This window comes from Procambarus clarkii, chromosome 93 (assembly GCF_040958095.1).
Source record: "Procambarus clarkii isolate CNS0578487 chromosome 93, FALCON_Pclarkii_2.0, whole genome shotgun sequence".
NCBI lineage: Eukaryota > Metazoa > Arthropoda > Malacostraca > Decapoda > Cambaridae > Procambarus > Procambarus clarkii.
In genome coordinates, this window is record NC_091242.1 from 9372974 (window position 1) to 9387973 (window position 15000).

General features: G+C 43.5%; 1 protein-coding gene across 2 annotated transcripts in view; it reads left to right on the top strand.

Moving 5' to 3' along the window:
• LOC123746823 (neuronal acetylcholine receptor subunit alpha-10) overlaps positions 1-15000 on the top strand; it is a 288958-nt gene that overhangs the window by 31847 nt on the left and 242111 nt on the right. The gene's annotated exons all lie outside the window — the stretch shown is intronic.

The following is a 15000-nucleotide window of genomic DNA, read 5'->3' on the forward strand; positions in this document are numbered from 1 at the left end:
CAAGAGTCCGAGAAAGAAAAGGACTTGGGGGTTGATATCACGCCAGACCTGTCTCCTGCAGCCCATATCAAGAGAATAACATCAGCGGCATATGCCAGGCTGGCCAACATAAGAACGGCATTCAGAAACTTTTGGAAGGAATCATTCAGAACTATGTATACCACATATGTTAGGCCAATCCTGGAGTATGCAGCCCCAGCATGGAGTCCATATCTAGTCAAGGATAAGACTAAACTGTAAAACGTTCAAAGGTTTGCCACCAGACTAGTACCCGAGCTGAGAGGTATGAGCTACGAGGAGAGACTACGGAATTAAACCTCACTTCGCTGGAAGACAGAAGAGTTAGGGGGGGACATGATTACCACATTCAAGATTATCAAGTTAATTGACAGGGTAGATAAAGACAGGCTATTTAACACAAGGGGCACACGCACTAGGGGACCCAGGTGGAAACTGAGTGCCCAAATGAGCCACAAAGATATTAGAAAGATCTTTTTTAGTGTCAGAGTGGTTGACAAATGGAATGCTTTAGGAAGTAAAAACTTTTTTAGTGTCAGAGTGGTTGACAAATGGAATGCATTAGGGAGTGATGTGGTGGAGGCTGACTCCATACACAGTTTCAAGTGTAGATATGATAGAGCCTAATAGGCTCAGGAACCTGTACACCTGTTGATTGACGGTTGAGAGGCGGGACCAAAGAGCCAGAGCTCAACCCCCGCAAGCACAACTAGGTGAGTACAACTAGGTGAGTACACACACACACACACACACACACACGTGTAGTGAGGGAGATAGCGCGCGTCCCTCGGGCTCTGGTCCCAGTAGAAGGGCAGTTTGTAGTGATTATACGATTTAATGGGCAGGCCGCCTGGAGAATTGGGCCTCAGCCGCAGCGTGGGCTTGGGAGATGTCGACCCAGTCGCTTTGGTGACCCCAAGTTGGTCTGTAGCACGCTTTTGAAAAAGTTTTTTTTTGTAAGTTTTGCATATATAATTTTATGACATAGAAGTTCATTGACACTGAAAGACAGTCAAGGAGATTTAGCCAAGATATGAGCTATATTATCGTATACGCGCCTGCGTACACACACACACACACACACACACACACACACACACACACACACACACACACACACACACACACACACACGCCTGGTGGATAGCGCGCAGGACTCGTAATTCTGTGGCGCGGGTTCGATTCCCGCACGAGGCAGAAACAAATGGGCAAAGTTTCTTTCACCCTAAGTGCCCCTGTTACCTAGCAGTAAATAGGTACCTGGGAGTTAGTCAGCTGTCACGGGCTGCTTCCTGGGGTGTGTGTGTGTGTGTGTGGTGTGGAAAAAAAAATAGTAAGTTGTTAGTTAGTAAACAGTTGATTGACAGTTGAGAGGGCGGGCCGAAAGAGCAAAGCTCAGCCCCCCGCAAAAACACAACTAGTAAACACACACACACACACACACACACACACACACACACACACACACACATAGAATTCTATGGCCAGGCGAAAAAATTAGGCAAGAAAAAGAAGGGTGGGGCGGACTGCATATTATTGAACTCAGAAGGCCTTTGACTGTTAAAAAAGTTGGTTAAACAGGCAGGAGTAAGAGGTAAGGTGCTCCTGTGGATATACTTCAGTTTGGAGTAACTAAGCAACAGGAAACAGCGAGTAAACTGTGAGGGGGGAGACATTATAGTGGCGAGATGTCACCAGCGGAGTCCCACAGGGCTCTGTACTTGGACACATCCTGTTTCTGATATATGTAAACGATTTTCCAGAGTGTAAAGACTTATTCCTCTCAATGTTTGCCGATGATGCAAAAATTTGGAGAAGAATCAAAGCAGATGAAGATAAACAGAGACTACAGAACGACCTGGACAAACTGGAGGAATGGTCTAGAAAATGGCTACTAAAATTTAACTCGGGAAAGTGTAAATTAATGAAATTAGGCGAAGGGAGCAGAAGGCTGAACACAAGGTATCATCTGGGAGGTGAAATCCTGCAAGAGTCAAATAGAGAGAAAGATCTGGGGGTCGATATCACACCGAACCTGTCCCAGAGGCCCACATCAAAAGGATATCATCAGCAGCATATGCTATACTGGCCAACATAAGAACTGCCTTTACAAACTTGTGGAAGGAATCGTTCATGACCTTGTATACCACTTATGTCAGACCAATCATGAAATATGCAGCTCCAGCCTGGAGTCCATACCTAGTTAAATAAAAACAAGACAAAGATAGAGACGAGTCAGTGGTATGCCACCAGACTAGTCCCAGAACTGAGGCTACAAAATTCTCAGGGGAATTGACAGGATTGACAAAGCCATACTATTTAACACGGGTTGAACACGAACAAAGGAACACAGGTGGAAACCTAGTACTCTAATGAGCCACAGAGACATTAGAAATGTTTTTTTCAGTATTAGAGTAGTTAATAAATGGAATGCATTAGGCAGTGATGTGGTGGGACCAAAGAGCCAAAGCTCAACCCCCGCAAGCACAACTAAGTGAGTGTATATATATATATATATATATATATATATATATATATATATATATATATATATAATATATATGTATGTATATAAAATATATAAAATTATCTTGGGAAAGTGTTGCAGCAACTGAAGCAAAAGAGGGCAGAGTGACGGTGCATTAGATGTTTATGGAGTCATCCGTCCAGAAATTCACTCAGTATTAAAGTGTGGTACCTAAAGCTATTTAATTTATTTTCTCTTTAAATTCTGACTGGTTAATGAAAGTCATCAATCTTTGTCTGGGGTGGAATATTTAGTTAATGGGGAGAAAGAGAAGGGGGGAGAGAGAGAGATGGAGGGGGTGGAGAGGGAGAGAGAGGAGGGGGGGAGGGAGATACACATAGGGAGTCATAAGATAGTCAACATCACAAAATTGTCGAAGAAATTTACGAAAATGTTCATTTCTTAAATTGTGTACACGTGTACGTTGTGTGTGTGTACACTAACATTTTGGCAAGTCTGTGTATGTAAACAAACACTTGTGCAAGTCTGCTTACGTTCACCTTCTTTCTCAGAATGGTCCTACGTTCACCTTCTTTCTCAGAATGGTCCTACGTTCACCTTCTTTCTCAGAATGGTCCTACGTTCACCTTCTTTCTCAGAATGGTCCTACGTTCACCTTCTTTCTCAGAATGGTCCTACGTTCACCTTCTTTCTCAGAATGGTCCTACGTTCACCTTCTTTCTCAGAATGGTCCTACGTTCACCTTCTTTCTCAGAATGGTCCTACGTTCACCTTCTTTCTCAGAATGGTCCTACGTTCACCTTCTTTCTCAGAATGGTCCTACGTTCACCTTCTTTCTCAGAATGGTCCTACGTTCACCTTCTTTCTCAGAATGGTCCTACGTTCACCTTCTTTCTCAGAATGGTCTTACGTTCACCTTCTTTTTCAGAATGGTCTTACGTTCACTTTCTTTCTCAGAAAGGTCTTACGTTCACCTTTTTCAGAATGATCTTACGTTCACCTTCTTTCTCAGAATTGGCTTACGTTCACTTTCTCAGAAAGGTCCTACATATATATATATATATATATATATATATATATATATATATATATATATATATATATATATATATATATATATATATATATATATATATATATATATATATATATATATATATATGTGTACCTAGTAGCCAGAACGCACTTCTCTGCCTACTATTCAAGGCCCGATTTGCCTAATAAGCCAAGTTTTCATCAATTAATTGTTTTTCGACTACCTAATCTACCTAACCTAACTTTTTCGGCTACCTAATCTAACCTAACCTATAAAGATAGGTTAGGTTAGGTTAGGTAGGGTTGGTTAGGTTCGGTCATATATGTACGTTAATTTTATCTCCAATAACAAAAAATTGTCCTCATACATAATGAAATGGGTAGCTTTATCATTTCATAAGAAAAAAAATAGAGAAAATATAATAATTCAGGAAAACTTGGCTTATTAGGCAAATCAGGCCTTGCATAGTAGGCTGAGAAATGCGTTCTGGCTACTAGGTACGACATATATATATATATATATACACACTATGCAAGGCCCGATTTGCCTAATAGGCCGAGTGATTTTTTTTATTTTCAATAAATTGTTTCCAATTAGTTTATTTTAATTATTATATATATATATATATATATATATATATATATATATATATATATATATATATATATATATATATATATATATATATATATACTCACACATGCTACCCAACGGGCCAGGGATATCTGCGGTCAGGGACATCTGCGAGCACTGTGTGGGTGTAGGTCTTTATATCAACCAGCTTGGACATGTCGCATCAAATCTGAGCTACGGTGGCTGAGTCCACCATAGGTCCTGGCCTTCTGTTTATGATGTCGTGTCCAGCACTGAGACCCGCCACTTGCTGGCGTCTCTATTTACTCAACTTCCTCAAGCTACTTCCGGTCATACGCTTCCACACCCACTTGTCCTGTCCAAGACCGTCCCAAAATGTCACTTCCCGTCACACGCCACCTGACGGCAGCCACCTGGACCGGTGAGTCTCTTATAAACTTGGACATCCGACGTACAGGAGGGTGTGAACCCCCACACCGACTCGAATCCATTTGCCACACTCATAAACTACTCCACACGCTCCGTAAACTGCTTCCACTGTCGGTACAATGACAGACTACGAATTAAATTGACACAATAAACTGGGTACAACACTCAGTACCGTTGTCTGTTGCCCTCTATAACACAGTAATATGATCTGCGGCCCTCTATAACACAGTAATATGTCAGTAATATAATATTAGAGTTTCCTCTAATACCTCTAAACAAGACTGGAGATACGTTGAGGGTTTTGAGGGATAGTGACGGGCTGAGGAGCTGAAGTCCTTGTGGCAGTAATTTACCTCACTATTGATTCTTAGTCGCGGACTCGTTTAAGACGATACTTCACTTGACAGCTGAGCCCAACCACTTCTGCAAGCATTCCAGTCCGGAAGTATTAAAAAAGTTTGCGATCCGATACTGTGAATGGGTTCACTGGGCGTCATTGTTATGGGGACGGTCTTCTTAAACCAGCCCGCAGACACGCAGACACCCAGCCCAGTGTCACCCGCAGACATCCAGTCCGGCGACACCCGCAGACATACAGCCCGGGGACACCTGCAGACATACAGCCCGGGGACACCTGCAGACATACAGCCCGGGGACACCCGCAGACACACAGCCCGGGGACACCCGCAGACATCCAGCCCGGGGACAGACGCAGACATACAGCCCGGGGACACCCGCAGACACCCAGCCCGGGGACACCCGCAGACATACAGCCCGCAGACACTGGTACGTGTGAACTACTCCGACGTTGGCCGCGCGTCACATTGCTAAAGTTAAATGCACTAATTACGAGCAGTAAAGCCCTGCAAAGATTATATACACTTTAGTTAAAAGGTCTTCGTTGTCCCTAGTCGAGCTGTTAACTCCTCACTGTAACAGTAGCAGGAAGATTACTACACCCTGAAGGGGAATATGTAGAGTATTATATATTCCCTGAAGCAAGAAGCCCAGGTGAAGCCATCCTCCGCACTGCCTCTGTTCTTTAACGGCTTCGTTCTCACCTCAGTATGACTTCTAACTTCTTCGTTAAGGAATGTGGTGACTTGTGTCGGTATATCTGAGGCTGACGTTAGTGTGGGTCTGTTTTATGTAAGTATGGGTCAGTTATTGGCTACAGGAAATTTATGTTAATTCTCCCAAAATCATTGAATTATGGTGCATATTACTATAAGGAAAAAAATAGTTTTAAAAAGTTTGTTTTGAAAATATTTCTCCGTGTAGCTGGCGGGTAGTGCCAAAATGATGGTGGGGGTGTGAATGTGGCCCTGGCACGCTGTTCGCTTTTGAATTGTGGCGACCCTGACCAGCCTATGTTCACCCCTTACCCCTAGGCCATTATGTCTGTCAATTATGGTCAGGCTAGGCCCGAGCGTCTAGCTTTCAATTTCGAACACACACACATATAATCAGACATTCTCTCTCAAATTATAGGTGTGTACTCACATATTTCTACTCAACTATTTGTGCTCGTAGGGTTGAGCTTTGGCTCCTTGGTTTCGCTTCTCAACTGTCAATCTACTGGTGTATAGGTTTCTGAGTTTATTGACCTCTATCATATCTACATTTGAAACTGTGTATGAAGTCACCCTCCATCACATCACTTCCTAATGTATTCCATTTATTAATTTAAATTAAGTACTCTGACACTGAAAAAGTTCTTTCTAATGTCTTTATGGCTCATTCTGGAACTCAGGTTCCACCTGTGTCTCCTTGTTTGGGTACCACCCGTGTTAAATAATCCAGCTTTATCTACCCTGTCAATTCTCCTGAGAATTTTACATGTGGTGATCATGTCTCCCCGAGCTCTTCTGCCTTCCAAGCATACCTCTGAACTCTCTCCAGCTTCGTCTTGTGCTTGACAAGGTACGGGCTCCATGCTGGGGCCGCATACTCCAGGATTGGTCTTACATATGGAGTATACAAGGTTCTGAATGATTCCTTACACAAATTTCTAAAGATAGTTCTCATGTTAGCCAGCCTTGCATACGCCGCTGATGGTATTCTTTTGATGTGGATTTCAGGAGACGACATGATATCAACTCCTAGATCATTCTGTCCATTTTGTGAAGGACTTCGTCTCCCATTCGGTATCCTATGTCTGGCCTCCTGTTGGCTCCGCCTAGTTTCATTACCTTACATTTATTTGTTTTGAACTTTAGGAGCCATTTGTTGGACCATTCCTTGTTTGTCTAGGTCATCTTCTAACCTCTTACTCTCTTGGTCTTAATCCACATAATTTTCGCATCATCAGCAAACATTGAGAGAAACGAGTCTGTTCCGTTTGGGAGATCATTTACATATATCAGGAAAGGATAGGTCCAAGAACTGAACCCTGTGGGAATCCACTCGTGACGCCTCGACACTCTGAGACCTCGCCACTCACAGTGATTCGCCGGCTTCTGTTGCTTAGGTACTCCCTTATCCAATGGAGTACCTTCCCTTTCACTCCCGCCTGCATCTCCAGCTTGTGCACTAGTCTCTGGTGTGGTACTGTGTCAAAGGCTTTCTGGCAGTCCCAAAATTTGCAGTCCAAAAATGAATGTATGTACTCATCTATTTGGCCTTGCGGGGGGGGGGGGGGGCTTGAGTTTTGGCTCTTTGGTCCTGCCTCTCAACCGTCAATCAACTGGTGTACAGATTCCTGAATCTACTGGGCTCTGTCATATCTACATTTAAAATTGTGTATGGAGTCAGCCTCCACCCTATCAACCCTATTTGTGTGTGTGTGTGTGTGTGTGTGTGTGTGTGTGTGTGTGTGTGTGTGTGTGTGTGTGTGTGTGTGTGTGTGTGAGAGAACAACCAAGCATGATTGACACGATGGGAGACAGTAATAGTGGTGGTGGAGTACAATAGGTAATGAGAGACCGTGTTGACATAACCCAGGTGTCGTCTACTCCCCCCGGGGCCGTTATGGGAAGATACACACAACTATCTCGGGCCTCAAGGTATGCAAGACACTGTATGCGTGTACGTCAACTCTTGCCTTATTGTCCTGTTTTCTTATTGATATTCCAATGATACTTGCATTATCTTTATGCTTACGAAATAAGGCTTTTCTTGTGTATTAATACGTCATATTGTATTTGCTGCTGTTTCTTGCTTTATTATGCAGATTCCCGTGCTATTTATATGTTGCCTACTTTTAATAAATAATAATAATTCATTGTGTCCGGGGACAGGCAGCCACAATGTATTCATACACGTTTGTCGGTAAACCGGACACCATTTACTAGTATTCAGTGCAATAGGCAGATAATATTGCTGCTGTATAGTACTAATAAATTCACTCATAGAAGTCGGCAGTGGAATTTTCGTCAATAGAAAACGGGGGATATTATTGCCACGTCGCTAATAAATTCACCAGCTAATTCTGTTGGGAATTATTCTTAATACAACAATCTCTGGACCGTAAACATCATAAAAACATTTCCCTTGAATCATCTTAACTATCAGTACCAAAATAGATTCAATATAAAGCCTCTCTCCCCTTGTTGATAAACCCATCTGGAGAAGAGAGCCAGGGCGTCAGTGGGAGGAGGACAGTAGTCGCCGTTGTTAATGTTAACAAGTCGTGTTTCTACCTGGGTGTCTGGTCCGTCTAATTACCCAAAACTACCCAGCATAACGTAAGTAATGAAGAAATGTGACATAGGGAGCCGGTCGGCCGAGCGGACAGCACGCTGGACTTGTGATCCTGTGGTCCTGGGTTCGATCCCAGGCGCCGGCGAGAAACAATGGGCAGAGTTTCTTTCACCCTATGCCCCTGTTACCTAGCAGTAAAATAGGTACCTGGGAGTTAGTCAGCTGTCACGGGCTGCTTCCTGGGGGTGGAGGCCTGGTCGAGGACCGGGCCGCGGGGACACTAAAGCCCCGAAATCATCTCAAGATAACCTCAAGAAGATAGTCGCTCACTATAATGTTGGTGTTGGATGTAGAACATGAAAAAACATATATTTTACTCTGAAATAATGTAATTTTTTAACGAAATTAGACGAAACTAGGTGGCAGCTGACGCCATAGGAAGTCGACGATCCAAGCGAAAATGTTGTGGCTTTGGGTGATTAGATGAACCCAATTTCGTTATTAAATATTATTATGTCATAGTAAAAATAAGTTTTTCATGATCTACATTCAGCACCAACATGATAGAGAGAATATATATCATATTTCTTCATTACTTAGGCAATGGTAGGAAGGTTTAGGTAGCTTTGGGTGGTGGGTGGTGGTGCTCATCTTAGAACAGTTACTGTGGTGTTGCCGCCTTGTGTTGGCTCGCTTCATTTACTTTGTTCACGTGTTACTTAGCATACGTAACTGACCCTTTTTTGCATTATTATTTCCTTTAACTCGTTATCCTGACAGGGAATGGTACCATTTTTTTTTGTCCGAACACTAGTATTTTGAATATTGGAAATACACGAGTGGGAAATGTGTGCCCACTCATTCCCACCCTGGTGGGCCTCTGAACTAGTGTGACTTCACAGTTGTTGACACTCAAGATTACACCTGTTACTTTCTTTAAATATAAAAGTTGGGTGGCAATCAGTATAATATATTTTTCCATATGTTGAGCGACCCTTCATGAGACCTCTGTGTCACTAGAATATATCGAGATGTAAATTTATTTTTTCACGTAGCTCGACCCCACGTGGACCTTTAAACCCTAACTGGCTATAACATGTTCGCCCCGAGGGGCGAGTTTATTGGGCAGCGCCACTCATCCTGTGAGTGGTCACACCGCCATAGTGACAGTATTGGGCGGCGCCACTCATCCTGTGAGTGAACACACCGCCATAGCAGCATGTACAACACTCTCCAATACGAAGAAAACCCGCTGGGGGTGTTCATCCTGTCACTTGTACCCAGACACAGCTGGGACTTGCTTAACTGTCTTAAGTGAACAGCTTATCAAACCAGAAGATTGACATTTGTCAACCCTTAAAATCTTACGTTATCTTGGGGGTGCAAAAAGGGAGAATCTTTTGAGAACAGCATTTATGTTTGACAGATAGTACTTTCCTAACTCAATCAATGTGTTGTTTATTATGCTACAAATATTTCCGATGTCTCTTAGATGTTCACATTCACTCAGGTAGAGGTCAAGGCGGTGTCCGGTGTCCGTCACTGACCACTACCTCAGAGAATGTGAACATCTAAGGCGATTGTTTTCATTCTTTTTTAACCTTACCTACACTTTTAAGTGTCCATTCCGTACAGAATGTGACGTATGAGGTAGGAGGACGGGGTGGAATAGTTAGTGTTGTCGCAGCAGCTGTCATGTGACGCCGAGACGACCTTCCTGAACATGTCTTCTGGTGTCATTGTAACCTTCCTGGACATGTGTTCTGGTGTCATTGTAACCTTCCTGGACATGTCTTCTGGTGTCATTGTAACCTTCCTGGACATGTCTTCTGGTGTCATTGTAACCTTCCTGAACATGTCTTCTGGTGTCATTGTAACCTTCCTGGACATGTCTTCTGGTGTCATTGTAACCTTCCTGGACATGTCTTCTGGTGTCATTGTAACCTTCCTGGACATGTCTTCTGGTGTCATTGTAACCTTCCTGGACATGTCTTCTGGTGTCATTGTAACCTTCCTGGACATGTCTTCTGGTGTCATTGTAACCTTCCTGGACATGTCTTCTGGTGTCATTGTAACCTTCCTGGACATGTCTTCTGGTGTCATTGTAACCTTCCTGGACATGTCTTCTGGTGTCATTGTAACCTTCCTGGACATGTCTTCTGGTGTCATTGTAACCTTCCTGGACATGTCTTCTGGTGTCATTGTAACCTTCCTGGACATGTCTTCTGGTGTCATTGTAACCTTCCTGGACATGTCTTCTGGTGTCATTGTAACCTTCCTGGACATGTCTTCTGGTGTCATTGTAACCTTCCTGGACATGTCTTTTGGTGTTACTGTATTGTTTGTGTGGTGGCTCGCTGACGTCTGGTAATTCCAGGCAATAGCTGTCATTATCAGCTTCAAGGCGTTTGTTATTGGTACCTCCTGCTCCCCCCTTGTCGCTTCTCCCCTTCCCGCTCCTGCTTCCGCCCACTCCTCCCCCTTCTGTCCTCCCCCCACCCCTCCCCCCTTCTATCCTCCGCCTATCTGCCCATCCCTCCCCTCCTCCTGTCCTCCGCCCACCCCTCCCCCTATTAATAGGAGGCAGGAGAACTGCATGTACATTATATATATATGTGTTTACGGTAATTGTGTTGGAAGCACTTAAGTGTAGAGGTCACCTTCACACACCTGTCTTAGCTTGGTTGGTCTGGCTTCCCTCCGCTGCCTTCCTCTCAAAGTGTAAACTTTGTTTACACTTTTGTGTACGAAAACGAACATTCATAGTAAGTTTTTTTTTACAGGTATCAACTCTGGCTATCCACTGAATCATTTCACATCCATTATTCCATATATGTCAACTAAGGACATCCTTCAAACTATGACTTTGTTTTATCCATCATCCACCTGCGTCGTGTCCTTCAACTTTAGTCTGACTGTTCAAAGCACATTTTCCTTTCATCTTTTCAACTTGCATCGATCTTGTCTTCCTTCTAAATTTACAATCCTCTCTCTGTTTTGACTCGCTCGCTCTCTCTATTATCAGCTCTCTTTCTCTTGCTCTCTATTACCAGCTCTCTTTCTCTTGCTCTCTTTTACCAGCTCTCTTTCTCTTGCTCTCTTTTACCAGCTCTCTTTCTCTTGCTCTCTTTTACCAGCTCTCTTTCTCTTGCTCTCTTTTACCAGCTCTCTTTCTCTTGCTCTCTATTACCAGCTCTCTTTCTCTTGCTCTCTATTACCAGCTCTCTTTCTCTTGCTCTCTTTTACCAGCTCTCTATTGCCAGCTCTCTTTCTCTTGCTCTCTTTTACCAGCTCTCTTTTTTCTCACACACACACACACACACACACACACACACACACACACACACACACACACACACACACACACACACACACACACACACACACACACCAGGTGAGGGACACGGGGAGAAGACCACCAGGTGAGGGACACGGGGAGAAGACCACCAGGTGAGGGACACGGGGAGGAGACCACCAGGTGAGGGACACGGGGAGGAGACCACCAGGTGAGGGACACGGGGAGAAGACCACCAGGTGAGGGACACGGGGAGGAGACCACCAGGTGAGGGACACGGGGAGGAGACCACCAGGTGAGGGACACGGGGAGGAGACCACCAGGTGAGGGACACGGGGAGGAGACCACCAGGTGAGGGACACGGGGAGATGACCACCAGGTGAGGGACACGGGGAGGAGACCACCAGGTGAGGGACACGGGGAGGAGACCACCAGGTGAGGGACACGGGGAGAAGACCACTGATTGGGAGGGACTAACCTAACCTACCATCAGGAGAGACAGAAGGGGTCATTTGGTGAGTGGGTCACTAAGGAAGAGAGGAATGAGGTCACTTCGGGAGGGTGAAGGTCACTAGGAAAGGAGGTAAAGAAGTCACTAGTGATGTCAACAGAGGGGGAAGTGCACGGGGGATGTGTAAGGACGTCACTAGATAAGTTTGATGACATACATATAAAAGCTATATACATATAAAAGTTATAAGCAACATGCGCATTAGACAAAATTTAAGAAGTGTAACCATTCGATCAAGAGGTATAGAAGAGTGTGAGGAAGGCAGCGTTGGCCAGCAGGAGTGTCCAAGGGAGGGGAGCCGGTCGGCCGAGCGGACAGCACGCGGGACTTGTGATCCTGTGGTCCTGGGTTCGATCCCAGGCGCCGGCGAGAAACAATGGGCAGAGTTTCTTTCACCCTATGCTCCTGTTACCTAGCAGTAAAATAGGTACCTGGGTGTTAGTCAGCTGTCACGGGCTGCTTCCTGGGGGTGGAGGCCTGGTCGAGGACCGGGCCGCGGGGACACTAGAAAGCCCCGAAATCATCTCAAGATAACCTCAAGATAACCCTCCCGTGACGCGGGGGCGGTGATGGAGGAGCCAGACACAACAACATGTCCTCCAGTGTTGAAGTCTCTGGCCCCAGCAGTACGTTAGCTGGAGGCGGACCCTGAGAAGGGCTCCCGGGTACCGGCTCTCCTCCAAACTGTCTTCGTACTGGCGTATTGATTGGTGGCTTAGACGCACACCACGCCAACTGGAAAGTCATTTTTCCATCTAATTGGCTTCGTTTTCTGATAACTAATGGCGTCCGTCAGTGAAAGAAATCGCTCTAATTTCAAGTAATTGCAATACAATCACCGAAGTTCAAAGGGCTTTATCCCGAAATGTCTTTACAATCCCTCCTTCAATTGCTGTAATGCGGGAGAGAGACCAAGCTCAACGTTCACCACGAAACTTTCCACTGTTATCCACGAAAGAAGTTAATTATTTTAATTTACCAAAACATTGACATAATAGACTATTTGAAGGGGAAGACGTCCATTACATAGTTAATGGACGTATTTAATGACTTATCTCCAGAACGCATCTCTGAATGTCATATATAAATATGTTTATATATATATATATATATATATATATATATATATATATATATATATATATATATATATATATATATATATATATATATATATATTAGTATATTTTGGTAGCAGTCTTTCCTGTACACATATATTATTAAATATGACCGAAAAAGTAAGATTAATAATTCTAACACGAATTTTCTCGATCTTTCTTACATTTCTTTTCACTGTTGATGGTAATTCAAAGATCAATTCTCCAAAATTAATTTTTATTTCTAGTCTGACGCGACACTTGAGCGCGTTTCGTAATACTTATTACATTTTCAAAGACTTTAGTTTACAAACACACAACTGAAACTGAATAGAGCTTACACATCTTTCATTTTATATCTACATTTGGGTGAGGTGGATGAGGTGAAAACAAACTTTCAACAATGGGTATTGAATGGGTATTAAATTCAAACACAAGACAGAACACGAAACAATGGGTATTGGATGGAAGTAATTGTAGAAAGCCTATTGGTCCATATTTCTTGATGCTTCTATATTGGAGCGGAGTCTTGAAGTGGGTAGAATATAGTTATGCATTAATTGGCTGTTGATTGCTGGTGTTGACTTCTTGATGTGTAGTGCCTCGCAGACGTCGAGCCGCCTGCTATCGCTGTATCTATCGATGATTTCTGTGTTGTTTGCTAAGATTTCTCTGGTGATGGTTTGGTTGTGGGAAGAGGCTATATGTTCCTTAATGGAGCCCTGTTGCTTATGCATCGTTAAACGCCTGGAAAGAGATGCAAGACAACAACATCTCTTGGCTTAGGATATCTCTTGGCTTAGGACTATGGCTTAGGATATGCCTATGGTAATGTTAAGACACACAAACCAGGTAACCCACTACGCCCTATAATCAGCCAAATACCAACTCCAAGCTATCACCTGGCGAAAAGACTCAATGAACTCCTAACTCCATACACTCCAAGTAAGTATAGTCTACAATCATCAGCAGATTTCCTAGAATTAATCAAATCTACTCAGCCCGATGGAATCATTGCTTCCCTGGACGTCGAATCCCTATTTACCAACGTCCCAGTCGACAGTCATAGGAATGATATTGGACAGAGTATACAGAGACGTGAGCACCCCCAAATTAGACATACCCGAGCCACACTTGAAGAGTCTTCTCGAAGCATGTACAAAGGAAGCCCCTTTCATCAGTCTACAAGGAGACATGTATCTACAAATAGACGGAGCAGCAATGGGCTCCCCCTTAGGAGTTTTATTTGCTAATTTTTATATGGGAACCATCGAAGACAAAGTCTTCAGTAGCAGACAAAAACCAACCGTATATTGCCGTTATGTAGATGACATATTCGTCATAGTAAAAGACTCAGACGAACTAATTGATCTATAAAGCCATCTAGAGAGAGAGTCAGTACTCCGATTTACACATGAAAATAGAGAAAATAACAGTCTGCCATCCTTGGATGTACAAATAACAAAAACAGGAACCTCTTTAAGCACCAACGTATATACTAAGTCTACCAACATAGGATTATGCCTGAACGGTAGAAGTGAGGACCCCGAAGATTCAAAGCCAGTGTTCTCAATGCTTATGTTCGTCGAGCGCTTACCCACTGCTCCGAATGGAGCAACGTGAGTAGAGAGTTTGAAAGAATAACTCAGGTATTGGTGAACAACGGATATAGCAACGTGGAAATAAACGCTGCTATAAGAAGACACTTGGACCGATGGTATAATCCTGAACCTAGAACAGAAACCGCAATACCTCCAATAAAATTATATTACAAATCAACCATGCACAGTGAACATAAAAAAGAGGAAAGAATAATGAAAGACATAATCCGTAAAGGAGTAAAAAGCAATACTCCTAACCAAAACATAGATCTGATCATATTCTACAAAA